General features: G+C 36.6%; 1 protein-coding gene across 1 annotated transcript in view; it reads left to right on the plus strand.

Moving 5' to 3' along the window:
• Window positions 1–205: 205 nt before the first annotated feature.
• Window positions 206–14,315, plus strand: part of nck1b (NCK adaptor protein 1b) — a 77,821-nt gene continuing 63,711 nt past the window's right edge. Inside the window, exon 1 of the mRNA XM_056450785.1 lies at window positions 206–379. The gene's annotated coding sequence lies outside the window, so the exon portion shown is untranslated. The remainder of the gene's footprint in view (window positions 380–14,315) is intronic.

Raw genomic sequence — 14,315 nt, forward strand, 5'->3', positions numbered from 1 at the left:
AAGAATTGCGAAACTGTTTTCCTACCGAAACTCCTCCACACAGCTCCATGTTACATTTTTGTACCTACTGTCGGGACCAGCCCAGCACACACAATTGATTGACATGTGAAGTGACCAATGAGCAACGAGATTTCTCTAAACTAGCCAATGGGTATGCGAGTAAACTCTACTCAGCCCCGCCTCCTTCAGCAGGTTAGATCGCGTATCAGTGCGCTGAGTGGAACCGCAGTTCTCACGCTGGATACACAGAAAAAAAGCCTTCCCTTGATACCGTCAGCGAATATGGATCTGAAAAACGCGTTTATTTTTTGAATAGTGCTGATTTTCGAATGTGTGCTGGATAAACAAGAGCCAACGGTCAACATCGGATCATTCAAGGGTAAGATGACAGATATTTATGAGAGTTTGGTGTAATTGTAGCGTATATATAGCTGAAGCTGTAAATCTGATGGTCTCTTGATTGATTAAATGGTCATTATGACGACAGAATGAAACGAGGAATTAAATAATGTACAAATGTGTCACGGGGAAATCAGTGTAACAGTGAAGGGATTGTGTAAAGGCTGTGGTCAGGCCTCGACAGGACAAACTGCATTGCCTTCATAAATGTAGGAAGAAAATGTTGGGATAATTGTGTATAAAAGCACGAAATATACATAAAATGATGTGTTAATTAAAACCAGCAAGCCTTTGTGGCGTTTACATTGAAGTATCTGCTCACAATACAGTATTGTTAGCAATATAGGAGTCTTTGTTGAAGCAAAAAGCCTCCAAACTGCACGTATTTTCTTTCATTGTCTGTTTAAGGTGGTTCTGATTTTTGACGTTGACATCGTCTGTTTATATGGGATCTCCTTATTGGTGTCTGATTTAGGATCATCATTTGTTTCTGCTTGTTCATATTTCATGCAACAGTTATCATCAACGTGCATTTGAGCAAGCTACCTCATTTATTTGCTTTTTACTGGACGTCAAATGCTAGTTTGTGCTCTCATGCATAATTTCAGCATGGAAATGGTCTTTTATAAATCAGATTTGCTCTCTGGAATGTAATGGTACAGTACCTCAGGTTTTGTCTTGCATTACTTTCACATTGAGCTGTGAGTTATGAATGAATTGTGTGATATTTGTCAGCAGGCGCAGAAGTATGCACACAGGTCAAGCTGAAAATGCACATTCCATGATATAAATACACTTGTGTGTCTCGTTCATCTGATGAAACTTAAATAATAATGAAAAGTGAAAGTTAAGACGTTGGAATGAAGTTTAGTTATATATTCAGAACAGATATAAACAATGCTGTTTATTATTGTTTGTAAGCAGCCTGAGGCAGACCAGATCAGAAATATTGAGGTAAAGTTGGTTTTATATTCACACATATTGACTTCCTCCTTATTAATATAATTTTACAAAAATATTATTTGTAAATTCTAAATGGTGAAATCATATAAGCAGCACATTTAGAGTCAGAAAAATAGTGCTAATGTTTTGAAGTCATACTTGCATGTGATTTCAGACTGAATATTCAAAATACCATAGTAAACCATATCGGGAGCATGTCACAAGTAGTCACTGAACAAATGTCCGAATATGAACCCAACTTTACCTCAATACCAGAAGATTTCTTTCTTTCTTTTGTTGTTTAAATCAAGATATGTTTAGTAAACTGACATAATATTAGATCAAAACACGAGATGTGTATTGTAGTAACATATGTATTGTCTAACAGTTGGGTAAAAAATGCTTGGTATGATCTCACTTTAAGATATAAAGCCGTAATTTTGCTTCGAAAGCACATTAATGCCAAAAAAGAAAATAATACAAAGAGTTGCACCTTTTGTTTTTGCTTTGATAGCCATAAAATAATACAGACTGTTGAGGGTTTGTTAAAATTCAGGACCGGTACGAGAGCTGTTCTGTTTAGGATTATTTAAATTATTTTTTTCACTTTTAAACCTTGTAAAACTTGTAAAATCTGGTCAGCATTTACTCATCATTCACAAACCTATGAGTTTCTTTGTTTCTGTTAAGCTTAACCTTTTTTTTTTTTTTTTTTGAAAATCGGTAACCATTCACTTACATAGTATTTGTTTTTCCAACTATAGACGTCAATGGTTACTGGTTTCTAGCATTTTTCAAGTTATCTTCCTTCGTGTTCAACACCATAAAGAAACTCATAAATGTTTGTAACCACTCGAGTGTGTGTAAATGGCAATTCGATTTTTATTTTTGGGTGAACTATCCCTTTATGCGGACATTAGGTGGGCAGTTGGTGGTCTTTGGATGTCTGAACGCATTTGACAATGTGACCATTGGACTTTCTTTCTTGTGTTGGAAGAATGCTGGGAAAACAACCATTTGCTTCTATTGTATCATTTGTGCTTTCTTCCTATGGATGTCATATGCTGCTTTTTTTTCTTTTTAATATTTTTCACAAAATCTTGTTTTCTGTTCAACAGAAGAAAAATATTATGTCAATGTTAAGAATCACTTAAGTGTAATTAAATGGTGAGAACATTTTGGGCGAACTGTCCCTTTAAGAAGGCATGTTTGCAATTCTAAGAGACAAAAATTTCTACGATTTTTCCTTTACGACGCTAAACGTGTTTCATAGACATGGGTGCTGATAATACCAAATGCGCTTTTCCATTCGGAGAACGTGAGGCATGAAAAAATATGTGTGCTGTGCTTTTTATGTTGCTAGGCAACCCTTGAATCTGCTGCATATTGTGCACAGGTGCTGCTATTGACATAGAAATATTTAATAATATTGTAATAATCACAATTTGTGAAGTCATACAGGTCTGGATAAATCAATACTAGTCTCTCCTCCAACTTTAAAAGTCGTAAGCATCTGCTTTCATTTGATTAAACAATGAAAAAAGACTGATGTATAGCACTTTTTCCTCTCAGAGTTGACTTTTTTCAACCATAGACACACAGAGCACAACGGGAAAAATGTTCGGTGCAACAGACGTTCAAAATGCTGCAGAAAACGCTAAAAAAAGCAGCACGCTGTCATTAGAAAACTGTTTAAAAAGGCACCTTTCATCGAAAAAAGCACTTTTGGTGTGATCAATGAGAATATCATCTGCTGTTTTTGTTTTAGAAACCAACCAGAACCCCCTAGCAACCACATAACAATGCCCTTACAAACTCCACAGTGTTGCTCATTCGTTGCCGGATGATGTCCATGTAGTGAGTTATTTGATATTTGTGAAAGGATATGATTCGGTCACATGTTTTTATGTGTGCTTTGCTTAAAGCCTCTGGGGTGTGTTGCATTGCAAGTACAAATGAAATCAAAACGAATTATATTGATTTTTTTCGCTAGCACATTGCTAGTTTTGTGGTGAACAATTCATATGTGCGTGTCATTAAGAAAAAAAAAAACATTTGCCCTTGTAATCTAGAAATTACATCTGAAAATGCACTTCCTGTTTTTTTTTAATTAAAATTTTCCGATTTAATTTGTTTAAGGTATTGGGAGTGGCTGACATACTTAACCACGCCCCTCCAGCTGTCAGTTTTGACAAACAGGAATGGTGAGGAGGAGTTTAAGTTGTTATCGGCTTATTACACGTGACGTTACGTTATCGGCTTCTGGGTCCAATCACTATTTCAAACAACATGGGCAGACTCAACAAATGGTAATAATAAACGTTTACAAAGTGATGTAATACTTTCGAAAATCACGATCGCAGTCTATATATCCATGCTTAATATCCGATAGCCAGAAAGTAGAGGTGTCAAAATTAATTGTTTCTTCGATGTAGATGGTGACAATTCCATATCGGTTCAGTAATAGATCATAACCGTTTATTATGTACTGATGTAATTTATCTTCTATAAACGATGTTGCAGTAGAATACTATGGTGAAGTAAGCGAGGGCGAGTAAATAAATCACTCCTACTACTTTAAAGGTAGATAAATATGCACAGTTCAACAGCTTGTGAGTTTGCTGGAAAGTCTTTCATTGACACTGAAGGAGGCACGACACACGGGCTGCTATTTCACTACTAGAAAGAAATGCTGTTAAAATCCATCTCTGCCTCACTCTTTCTCACTTTGGACATTTGACCTGCTGGCGTGCTTGTGAGGTAACTTTTCCTCTCCTCTCGGCTGTTAAAGCGATACTTGTAGATCCAGATATGAGCGTGCCTGTGGTGCGAGTTTTCTCCTCTGTGTCGGATTACCTGTGTTGTATCCACTATTATGTAGTGGATAGTGTAGTATCCACTATTACCTGTGATAATGGCGCATTATGCACATATAGACTGTAACCGCGGCTGTTCTTCCCGCATCACTCATCGGTGAACACCGCTTTTATTTTAAAGCCAATCGCAGCCCTTTCTGTTGAGCAGGTGAAGACAATGGCCAATCATAGGAATGTAAGAACTCGCTTGACAGCGCTCAAAAAGCAGGCGGGAGAATATTTACATTAGTTTATTTGCTATAAATGCTCATGCTGTCTTCTGTACATGTATTAGAGTTTTGTTTGATATATTCAAAAAGAGTGTTGTCTTTAAGCAGGTCAAATTAAAGGTACAGTTCATATATGCTTGTATTAAAGGACAAAATTGTGTTGGCACCAATAACCTAGTAGTTAAGCGTGCCAACATATCGCACCATGGTGTTCACGGTGACCTGAGTTCGATTCCCGGCTTGAGGTCATTTGCCAACCCTTCCCCTCTCTCTACTCCCAATACTTTCCAGTCTGCAATCTCTACTGTCCTTAATTAAAGGTGATAAACGCCTAAAAATAATTATAAAACGGACAAAATTGTATTTTAAATAATATATAAATATGAATATATTTATAGATTATAATTAAAAAAATTCTTGTGTTGTGAAGACAATATAATTATGCATAGAAAAGCATCGTCAATGCACCGAGATGTCGAACTGAACCAAATCTATGGCATGATAATCATAACCGAACCATGAGACCATTGTTGGATCACACCCCTACCAGAAAGTTATAAGATGTGTGATATGACTGAAGAGTGGTCATAAAGCAATATAATCGTTCAATGCTTGGACCCGGAAACGGTATTCCACGTGACTTAACAAGCAGATAAACCTCCCCAAATTCTTTTCACGATCTTTCTGAATGAAATATATATATACACATATACACATACACATAAATATACACATACTTTACTACATCCAATCAGCTCTGAGTAGAAAAATACAAGCCACGCCCACTGTTTCCTCATTAAATATTCTGTTTATCTATAGGAACTGTCACAATATGAAAAAAAACGGTTGCAGCTTACGATTTATGCCTTAACCTCTTGTCAGAGTGCAAATGACTTGACTGCTCCTTTATACATCTATTCTGCATTACTCTATTTTTTTGCTTTTCACACACACACACACACACACACTCATTCATTCATCCACACCTGCTCCAGCCAGTGACTCAGCTGCTAATTTACCCCTTTCTGCGCCCATCAGTCGACGTATTTAGTGTTTATCTGGTGGCCTGTGTGTATGGCTGAGCTTGGCATTATCTGAATTACAGGGATGAGCAGTCTGTTATTTGATTCTGTCGTCTAAGAAACCCAGTATTCAGCGTCTGGGAGATACAGTAGCCAAGCAACTTTTTTTCTCTCTCTCTTTTTTTCCATGACCTCACATTTGTGTGTTATGAATGTTTTGGGGGCCCGGGGCCTGTTGCAGCTGGTGCGCGGTGTAGTTTCTGTAATTATTGTCACACTGACAGGTCTCTCCGCAGCCTCTCATTAAGTTAAAAAAGAGAGAGCTAACTCAAATGAATGAGCGAGAGACATTTCGTCTGGGGCCCCCAGATCCCGCTGAGATGAGGGGCCCGCGATCAAGGGAAAAATAGAGAAAGCGGCTATTTATATTTAGCCATTTCCTCCATGAGAGAGTCACCCTATGAGCGGGACTCACAGAAATTGGACGGTGTTTCTGCGGTCTGCAGGGGACTCCTCTTTCTCTTCACCCCGGGTCCCCAAACGTGCCTCTGGAAGCACAGTGAAATCATTCAGTCTTGCGACCCCCAGCTCTCAGAGCAGCACCTGCTGTTCAGGCGCCTGCAGTGACGTGGCATTGATTTGCCGCACGTGTCTGCCTTTCACTGCTTTTGTTCCAGCAGTCAGCCAAAAGCTACTGCAGTGTTACGTTTCTGGGCCTTTCAGATCGCTTAGACTGTGCTTGGCTTGAAATTATCTTTTTCTTCGACTCTCTCTCTCTCTATATATATATATGTATACAGTTGAAGTCAGAATTATTAGCCCTCTATATTTTTTTCCACAATTTCTGGTTAACAGAGAGAGAAGATTTTATTTTTTTCAACACCTTTCTAAAAATAATACTTTTAATAACTCATTTACAATAAATTATTTTATTATCTAGACATTTTTCAAGACACTAGAATTCAGCTTAAAGTGTCAATTAAAGGCTTAACTAGGTTAATTAGACAAGTTAGGGTAATTAGGCTTTTATTCTAGCTGAAATAAAACAAATAAGACTTTTTATCCAGAAGAAAAAATACTGTTGGAAATACTGTGGAAAAATTCTTTGCTCCATAAACATAATTTGGGAAAATATATTAAAAACATTCACAAGATGGCGAATAATTTTGACGCATAATAATTTATTCTTAAGAATATTGAATATAATTGTTAGGGATGCTCCGAGCTGGATTTTTGCAGCTGATAGAGAGTACTGATTCCTTGTCATGGTGATCAGCGGATACAGAGTACCGATTATAATGCTTTATAATGCATTAAGCACATTTTCCCTCCAAGTATGATACTTAAGTGGAGCGTCCTCCTTATCTAAAACAATAAACGAAGGATGCTGCGTATAATCCCTCACACACATCTCTTATAACCATGTAGTGTGGACTTGTAATGGTCGGAAGCAGCTTTACAGAAAATAATAAGAAAATGGTGAGAAATGATGAACAGTGCAATTTAGAAACACTGCAAATGATGAAAGAATTCAACATGTCTCAGTGAAGAAAAGCTTTTGAGCGTAGACTTTATTTGATGCATAAGATGTTAAAATGCACACCTTAATACATCACTTCTTTACTTAAAGGGATTTTGTTTACTACACTATTCATTTAACCTAATAAATATAATGCTTAGAACATCACTGTGCCTCTCACGATCAATTCTCTTGCTCATTCACTTCCATCGCTATGATTTCTGGGGTATTTTATCTAATTCACACAGCACCACTATGAAGAGACCTATTCGAGAGAGTCACGGAGCTTCCGGGAAAGGCCATACGGGCTGGATGAGACGCTAGTTAACGGCGATTACTCTGCTTGCGTCACAGCAGCTCAAAACACTGGACATTCAATGGTTGCACTTGCAACTAAGAGGCCATCACTCGCGCAAGTCGCACCAATAAACTGTATATCAGGGCTATTCACTTAGTTTGTCATGGGGGCCAGTTCATGAAAAGCATCCCAAATGAGGGGCAGGAGAGATATGACTGTTATGAGTGATGACACAACAGCATATAAGAGCCCATATGTTGTATTTTTGCTCCTTAAGACACCTACATTGGCTTTTTCTACATTAAAATGTTAATATTTTGTATTTTGGAACTACATAACATCACTGCATTGTACAACAGGCTTTTATTAACAAATATTGTCAAATGTTGTATTTTAAAGCACACCAAAAGCAGTGCAATGCTTCATAGGCTTCTACATTCAGACACATTCATATGTTATGTTTTGAGCTGCATAACAATTAGGGATGCAACAGTTATAGATTCTGGATGTACGATTCTGAAGAATAATCATGGTTTCACAGTTATCACGTCTAATGTAAAATTAAGCTAAATATTAGGTAAGTATTTAGATTAACTGTTGTTATCATCTGCGATCATGCGCACACAATCATTTTAATAATAATTTGTTTAGTAAGTAATGTGTGTTTATATAGCGCATTTATTGTGTATGGCCATACACCCAAAGCGCTTCACAATCATGAGGGAAGTCTCTCCACACCACCACCAGTGTGCAGTATGGAAGATTTGTTTTCATGAACACATCACAAAACCACTAGAACAGTTACAATGGGGGAAATAAGTATTGAATACAGCCCTTTTTTTTCTCAAAACATATTTCTAAAGCTGACGTTGACTTGAAATGTTTTCCAGATGTTGATAACAACCAAAGATATCCATATATGCAAAGAAAACAAATCTAATTAGTTTACAAATACAGTTATGTCTAATAAAATTAAATGACATGGAAAAAGTATTGAACACACGAAGAAAGGGAAGTGTAGAAAGGTAGTAAAAGCCCAGACAGCAGCTAAAATCTCTCAGTAGTTCTTCAGCAACCCTCTGCTCTTCCTCAGTGTGAATTAATATTCGCTGCTTCAGTCCAACATCTACATTAGCAGGAGGATGAGTATGAAACCAGGGTGGACATTTCAGCAAGACAATGATCCAAAACACAGCCAAGGAAGCTCTCAAATGCTTTCAGAGAAAGAAAATCAAGCTGTAGAATGGCCTAACCAATCACCTGACTTAAATCCAATAGAGAATACAATTTTAAAATACTATTCATGTATCTTCATTCTCAACATGAGCGGCGTCTGCCATTTACAAAAAAGCCTTTGATGTAAAGTATTAAGTGAGGTTTATTCATAAACTAATTTCGAGAGGATCACGTGCTTACGATTTATCACAGCCGGTCTCATATTAAGCTAATCAGTATCATCCAATCATATGAGCCATAAGCTACTATAAATAACCACAGTTTTCAGTCCACTTTATCTTCATTTGGAAGAAACCTCCCCATTCTCCTCCTTCACTATAGATCGGGCGGCACGGAGGCCCAGTGGTTAGCACTGTTAGCCCCACAGCAAGAACACTGCCAGCCCTGGTTCTGCAAGGTCGGTAGGTGTTTCTGTGAGGAGTTTGTATATTCTCCCCATGTCCGCGTGGGTTTTCCCCGGGTTCTCCGGTTTCCTCCCACCATCCAAATATATCCTCACACGTTCCCTTAGCTACTGCAGATGGGGAGTTCTGAGATCCACCGAGCTCAGGCTCCCCTCTCGCTCTGCAAACGGGAGGAAGCCCCAGGCTCGAGGATCCCTTGAGCTCGGGGCTCTCTCCCGGGACAGCATGCCAAACAAGCTTTTGATGAATCATCAGCTAAGTGTGAACTCTTGAAGTACGTTTCAGTAGTTCAGCACTTTCTCCTTGTGTCATTCCATTGTTCTAACACAACTCATTTTTCTGATTATTTTTTGTTTTATTTTCGTGTTTGTATTGTTTGGGTTTTTACCAAAATCTGGTTCAATCCCATGTCAAAAGCTCCTTTAGAAATGTTATTCTCAGGAAAAAAACATGAGGTGTTCAATACTTCCCCGCTGCATTGATCATTGTGACAGGTCTAATGTTTACAGCCACTAAATGCAAATGAATCTTTTACAATTATTCCGAAAGATTTTAAAGCGCAGCATTTTAATTTTGACATGTCCAGTGTTCATGTATATTCAGCAAAATCTAGGCCTCCAGGAATTTTATTATGGACGATATATTTGATGTTGTGGCGGACCATCACAAATAGTTAAATGAATAGGAAACACTGATGGGTTAGTTTCTGTAATGACTAGAAGTACAAATTATGTAAATGTGAAATGTGACCTTTAAAAAAAGTGCTACCGACATTATGTAATTCTGTCACTCATTGAGTGTGTAGATGTCTTAATATATCAGGTAATGTGTGTTAATTATGTACAGTGGAACTGAAGGCTTGCATTGGATTAGCCCATGATGTGTGTTTACTGAAGCATGTAATGAATAACAACAAGTGTAAGTCTTTGTAAAGATGGAAGTATAATGCATCAGGAAACTGCTGCAGTACCCAAATCTGTCCCCATTTACCCAACACGTGTTTCTGTTCTCTGTTTCACTGTAATGGTGTTTGCTTGAGTAAGCTCATATAGTTAAACCTGCTCAAGCACAACACAGTGAGGTCACAAGGGGGAAACTCCTATACATGCTTGACCACTTTATTTGATGAGTTTTGTGATATTAACTCTATCACTTGACATTTTGTTGATTTGCAGTATTGTTTTAATTACTTGAGCAGTTTTTACAGAGCCAAGAAAACACTTCAAAAATAATTAGTGTATGAAAAATAACTTGATTTGTGTTTTTCCTGACTGTCTTTAAATGTAAAGCTCTTTCAAAAAATTCAATTTGTCATCATTTACACTGAAAACAATCGTCCCAATGCCTATCAATTAAGTTAACTTAATGGTTTTTACAATTTTAAGTTGATTGAACCCAAAACAATTAAGTTGTCCCCTGTTACGTTCCCCTCAACTCTGTCTAGGGGGACACAGGAACGCAACAGAATATTAGTGGAGTTTTGTGTGTGTGTGTCAGCAATGAGGTCACATGAGCAACTTCTCAAAGGACTAAACAACAAAGAAAATGCAACTTGAATAAAGATTAACAACATTTATTAAAGGATTAAGGGAGGGTTTCAAAAGAAAAAGGCTTCAAGAGGGGGTTCAAGCCAAAACAACAAACAAACATTCTCTAACTGAGAGAAAGGGAAGAACTGAATAATCTATCAAAGAAAAGAAAAGAAAAATACATCAAAAATACTCTCACTCCCTTACTAACTTAAACAGGAGAAAATGGTTACAAAAAGAAAAATGGCACCCCCTCCATACTAACCCAATCCCAAATTAACAGAATAAAGAGTGGATATAGTATTGAAAACAAAAATTAACTTACAATCAAAAAGAGTACGAGGCAAAAGCTATTTCAGATGATCAACAGCATCAAGAGAACTTAAACAAATTAAAACTCCTAATCAACAAATGATGCTTAAAGAATCAAACTAAATATATATTTATAAAGCCTCACAAAAACAAAGCCTCCACACACACACACACACACACACACACACACACACACACACACACACACACACACACACACACACACAAACACACTGTTCTAGTGGAGAACTGCTGTTTAAATGCCCACTGCTTTTCTTGTCCTCCAATCACAGAGTGGTTCATAAGTGGCAGCAGGTGATGGTCATTAGCTCCTACAAGGGTGTAGCAGAGAAAGAAAGAAAGAAAAAAACAACAGAAACAAATACGTCCTGGGACGTAACATCCCCCAAAACCCTTAGGAATTGTGTTGTTTTAGCTCATTTTAAATAAGTAGTTTAAACAAGCATAAAAATTATGACATTTTTTAATAGTACTCACCCTTTACTTTACTCTGCTTGATTTTCTTTATTCCGGTAAACACGGAAGAAGATATTTTGAAAAATCTGTAATCATTGATTTCTATAGCACTTGTTTTTCCTACAATGGAAGTCAAGGGTTATACAGCTTTTCAGCATATCTTCTTTAGGGTTTAACAGAAGAAGGAAACTATAAATGTTTGGAACCTCTTGAGGAGAGTAAATAGTGAGTAAATGTTCATTTTTGGGTGAAATATCTCTTTAATTTGTTGCACTATTTTGCCCATAAAACAATGGTCTCGAACTCAGTTCCTGGAGAGCCGCAGCTCTGCATAATTTACCTCCAACCACGTCCAACTCCCATCTGATTAATAGTCTCTTGAACACCTTGATTATTCCGATCAGCTGTGTTTGGTTAGGGTTAGAGCAAAACTGGGCAGAGCTGCGGCCCTCCAGGAATCGAGTTTGAGACCCATGCCATAAACATCATTTCCCTTTTCTAAGGTTTCCCCAAATCATATTTGTTTACCAGAATGACCAAAATGTTGAAGAGCTAGATGTTCAAGTTATTTGTTTAAGTGATATTTGAACAAATATGGTAACTAGTAAGTTTGTCAAACTACTCGATTAGGCTAAATATTAGAAATGCTGTTTGTGTATTAAAGAAGTGCTTGAAGTATAATTCTCTTTACACATAACATAATTTTTGCTGCCTTAAATTGTTTAGTTGATGTCCAATTAATTTTTCTAGTCATCTCGACTTGCATCAAGTAAACTGACTAAAAATATGAAGTTAAGCTTTGAATAACTTAAATTAAGTTGAACACTCGTTAACTTGGGGTGCTTACAGACCTGGTTCAATTGCCTGGACCATACCAAAGTTTGATTGTCCTCCCCCCCTCCCTTGCCACCTTCTCGGTTGGTTTGTGTTCACACTGTCTTTTTTTCCTTCTGAACCCCGATTCACTTCTGTTATTTAGTACGATTGCTTTCACATTAGAAGTGAACCGTACCAGAGTTCACGTGAACCGTACCTCTGACCACCTCTTTCTTCTCGGGTACGGTTCGTGGGTACACACTTGAGTTCAGAAGACCCGTTCACACTAGCTAAACGTACTGTACGCTGACGTCAAGCGAACCCGGGTGCGAACCAAAATTGCTAGTATGAAAGCACCCTTATTGTCAATATTGCAACAGAAAGCAAGCAAATACTTTTGGAATACTTTATTTTAATGATTTTAAATGAGACTTTAAAAGAAATGTGAATCCTTAAAAAAATGTCATCTTTATCAAAAGTAAAACATTTTCAATTATTAACTTCAGTTGTATTTATTGCAGTTGATATTTTTATTGTTATTTTTTATTATTATTATAGACAAGTAATATTTATAAAATGTTGTAAGTCTGGTTTTGCCGTGAAATAGCCAGAGAAGCTAATAAGGCAATAAATTCAAAACTCACTCATTAACTTGTTAAAATAAGTTAAAGTGACATCAAAAAACACCTCGTCTTCACTTTTTGTCATCTAGTTTCAGACAGAACTTGACCATATCACAAATATAAATGTCATTTCAAGCACAAAGTGAAGAGTTTTTAAAATGATGTTTATTGAATTGGACACAAGTTGTTTTAAAAATGTATTTTCTGCTGATCCACAGGGTCAGAATAGTCCAGCAAGAGTTCTGTCCATGTGTTTTGTTTTTGTTTTTGAACACATGGTTTTGTTTTGGACACAACAGAAGAGGGCAGGAGTGTATTCATCATATCATATCTTTTAAAGAAGAAAAAGTCCTGAGTGGTCATAGAAAATATATTCATGGTTATCATGCAATTTTCGGTTCTGTATTTTATAGATTCGTATGACAAGCAACTTATTGTGGTTTGATTTAAACCGTAATAGAGGAGTCTAATGTGTCGTTTCCTCTTTGTATTTTAACACCTTATATGGCCTAAAAACAGTTAAAGACTGGCAAATGACTTGAAGGAAACATGAAATCTAAATAGACTATATTTATTAGCCTAACATGTCCTTTATTGTGCATCATTTGTGTTATTCAAAAGATTTTTTTGTAACATCAGGTTCAGTGGTGTGTCAGAAGGCAATATTTTATTTTATCTGTGACTTATAAATTGTGATCTCAATACAACTTCACCAGATGAGTTTAAAAGCTCTATTTAGAAAGTCATCTAGCAAGCCACACATTTATTATTAATTGTCGTTCACTAAAAAATTACTTTGCAGTTCTTTTTGGCAGAACCTAATTGTTTTATGTTGAATACACTTAAATTTGTAAAAAGCAGTTAAGTTGACTTAATTTATTTGTATTGGGACATTATGAAGGAATAACGTGAACCCCACAGTTTTTACAGTGTTTGTTCTATCACCCAAAATATATATTTTAATTAAAACAAACGGGTAATTCAAATGGACAATAGGGATTTTTAGGACAGATTCTATAGTGCAGTTTATTTGTTTGTTTATTTATTTTTATATGTGAGCAACTGTTTGCGTACCCTCGTATAAAAATTCTTATAGCAATCTGGCTTATTGTAATATGCAACAGTTCTCATGTGCTAGCCTGCAGGCTAGTGTTTACAGTAATGTGATTGTGTTGAACGCTGTTAACATGTATTTATGTGATTGTTTTGACCATATAACATAGCATTGTATTATCACACAGCAAGACATCGGCATCACACTGCATTTGTCTGACATTTTCATTGTCAGAGATAAAAAAAAAGACGAAAGTGGGGAAAACTGTTTAGGAAATAAACCATAATATCCAAAATACCTATACTGGGCCATCAATAGGTTATTTTATTTTTAAAAAACATTATAATTTTGAGGAGATGATTTGAAAACTGAACTGAAACTAAATTGTTAAAAATAAACCTGTGGGAGTTAATTAACATCCTGCGCCAAACTTATTTTTAGTATAATTTTAGTGATCTGCTTGAGGTAGGTCAATTTATTTTTATGCTCTTGATAAAGTAGCATTCAACTTAAGAGCCCTTTAGACCTCCGGACCGTTTCTCCGTGTTTCAGTAATGTCTTTAAACAAATAATTATTTGGGCCTATTGAATTATTCATT

Source organism: Danio aesculapii, chromosome 24 (assembly GCF_903798145.1).
Source record: "Danio aesculapii chromosome 24, fDanAes4.1, whole genome shotgun sequence".
NCBI classification, from domain to species: Eukaryota; Metazoa; Chordata; class Actinopteri; order Cypriniformes; family Danionidae; genus Danio; species Danio aesculapii.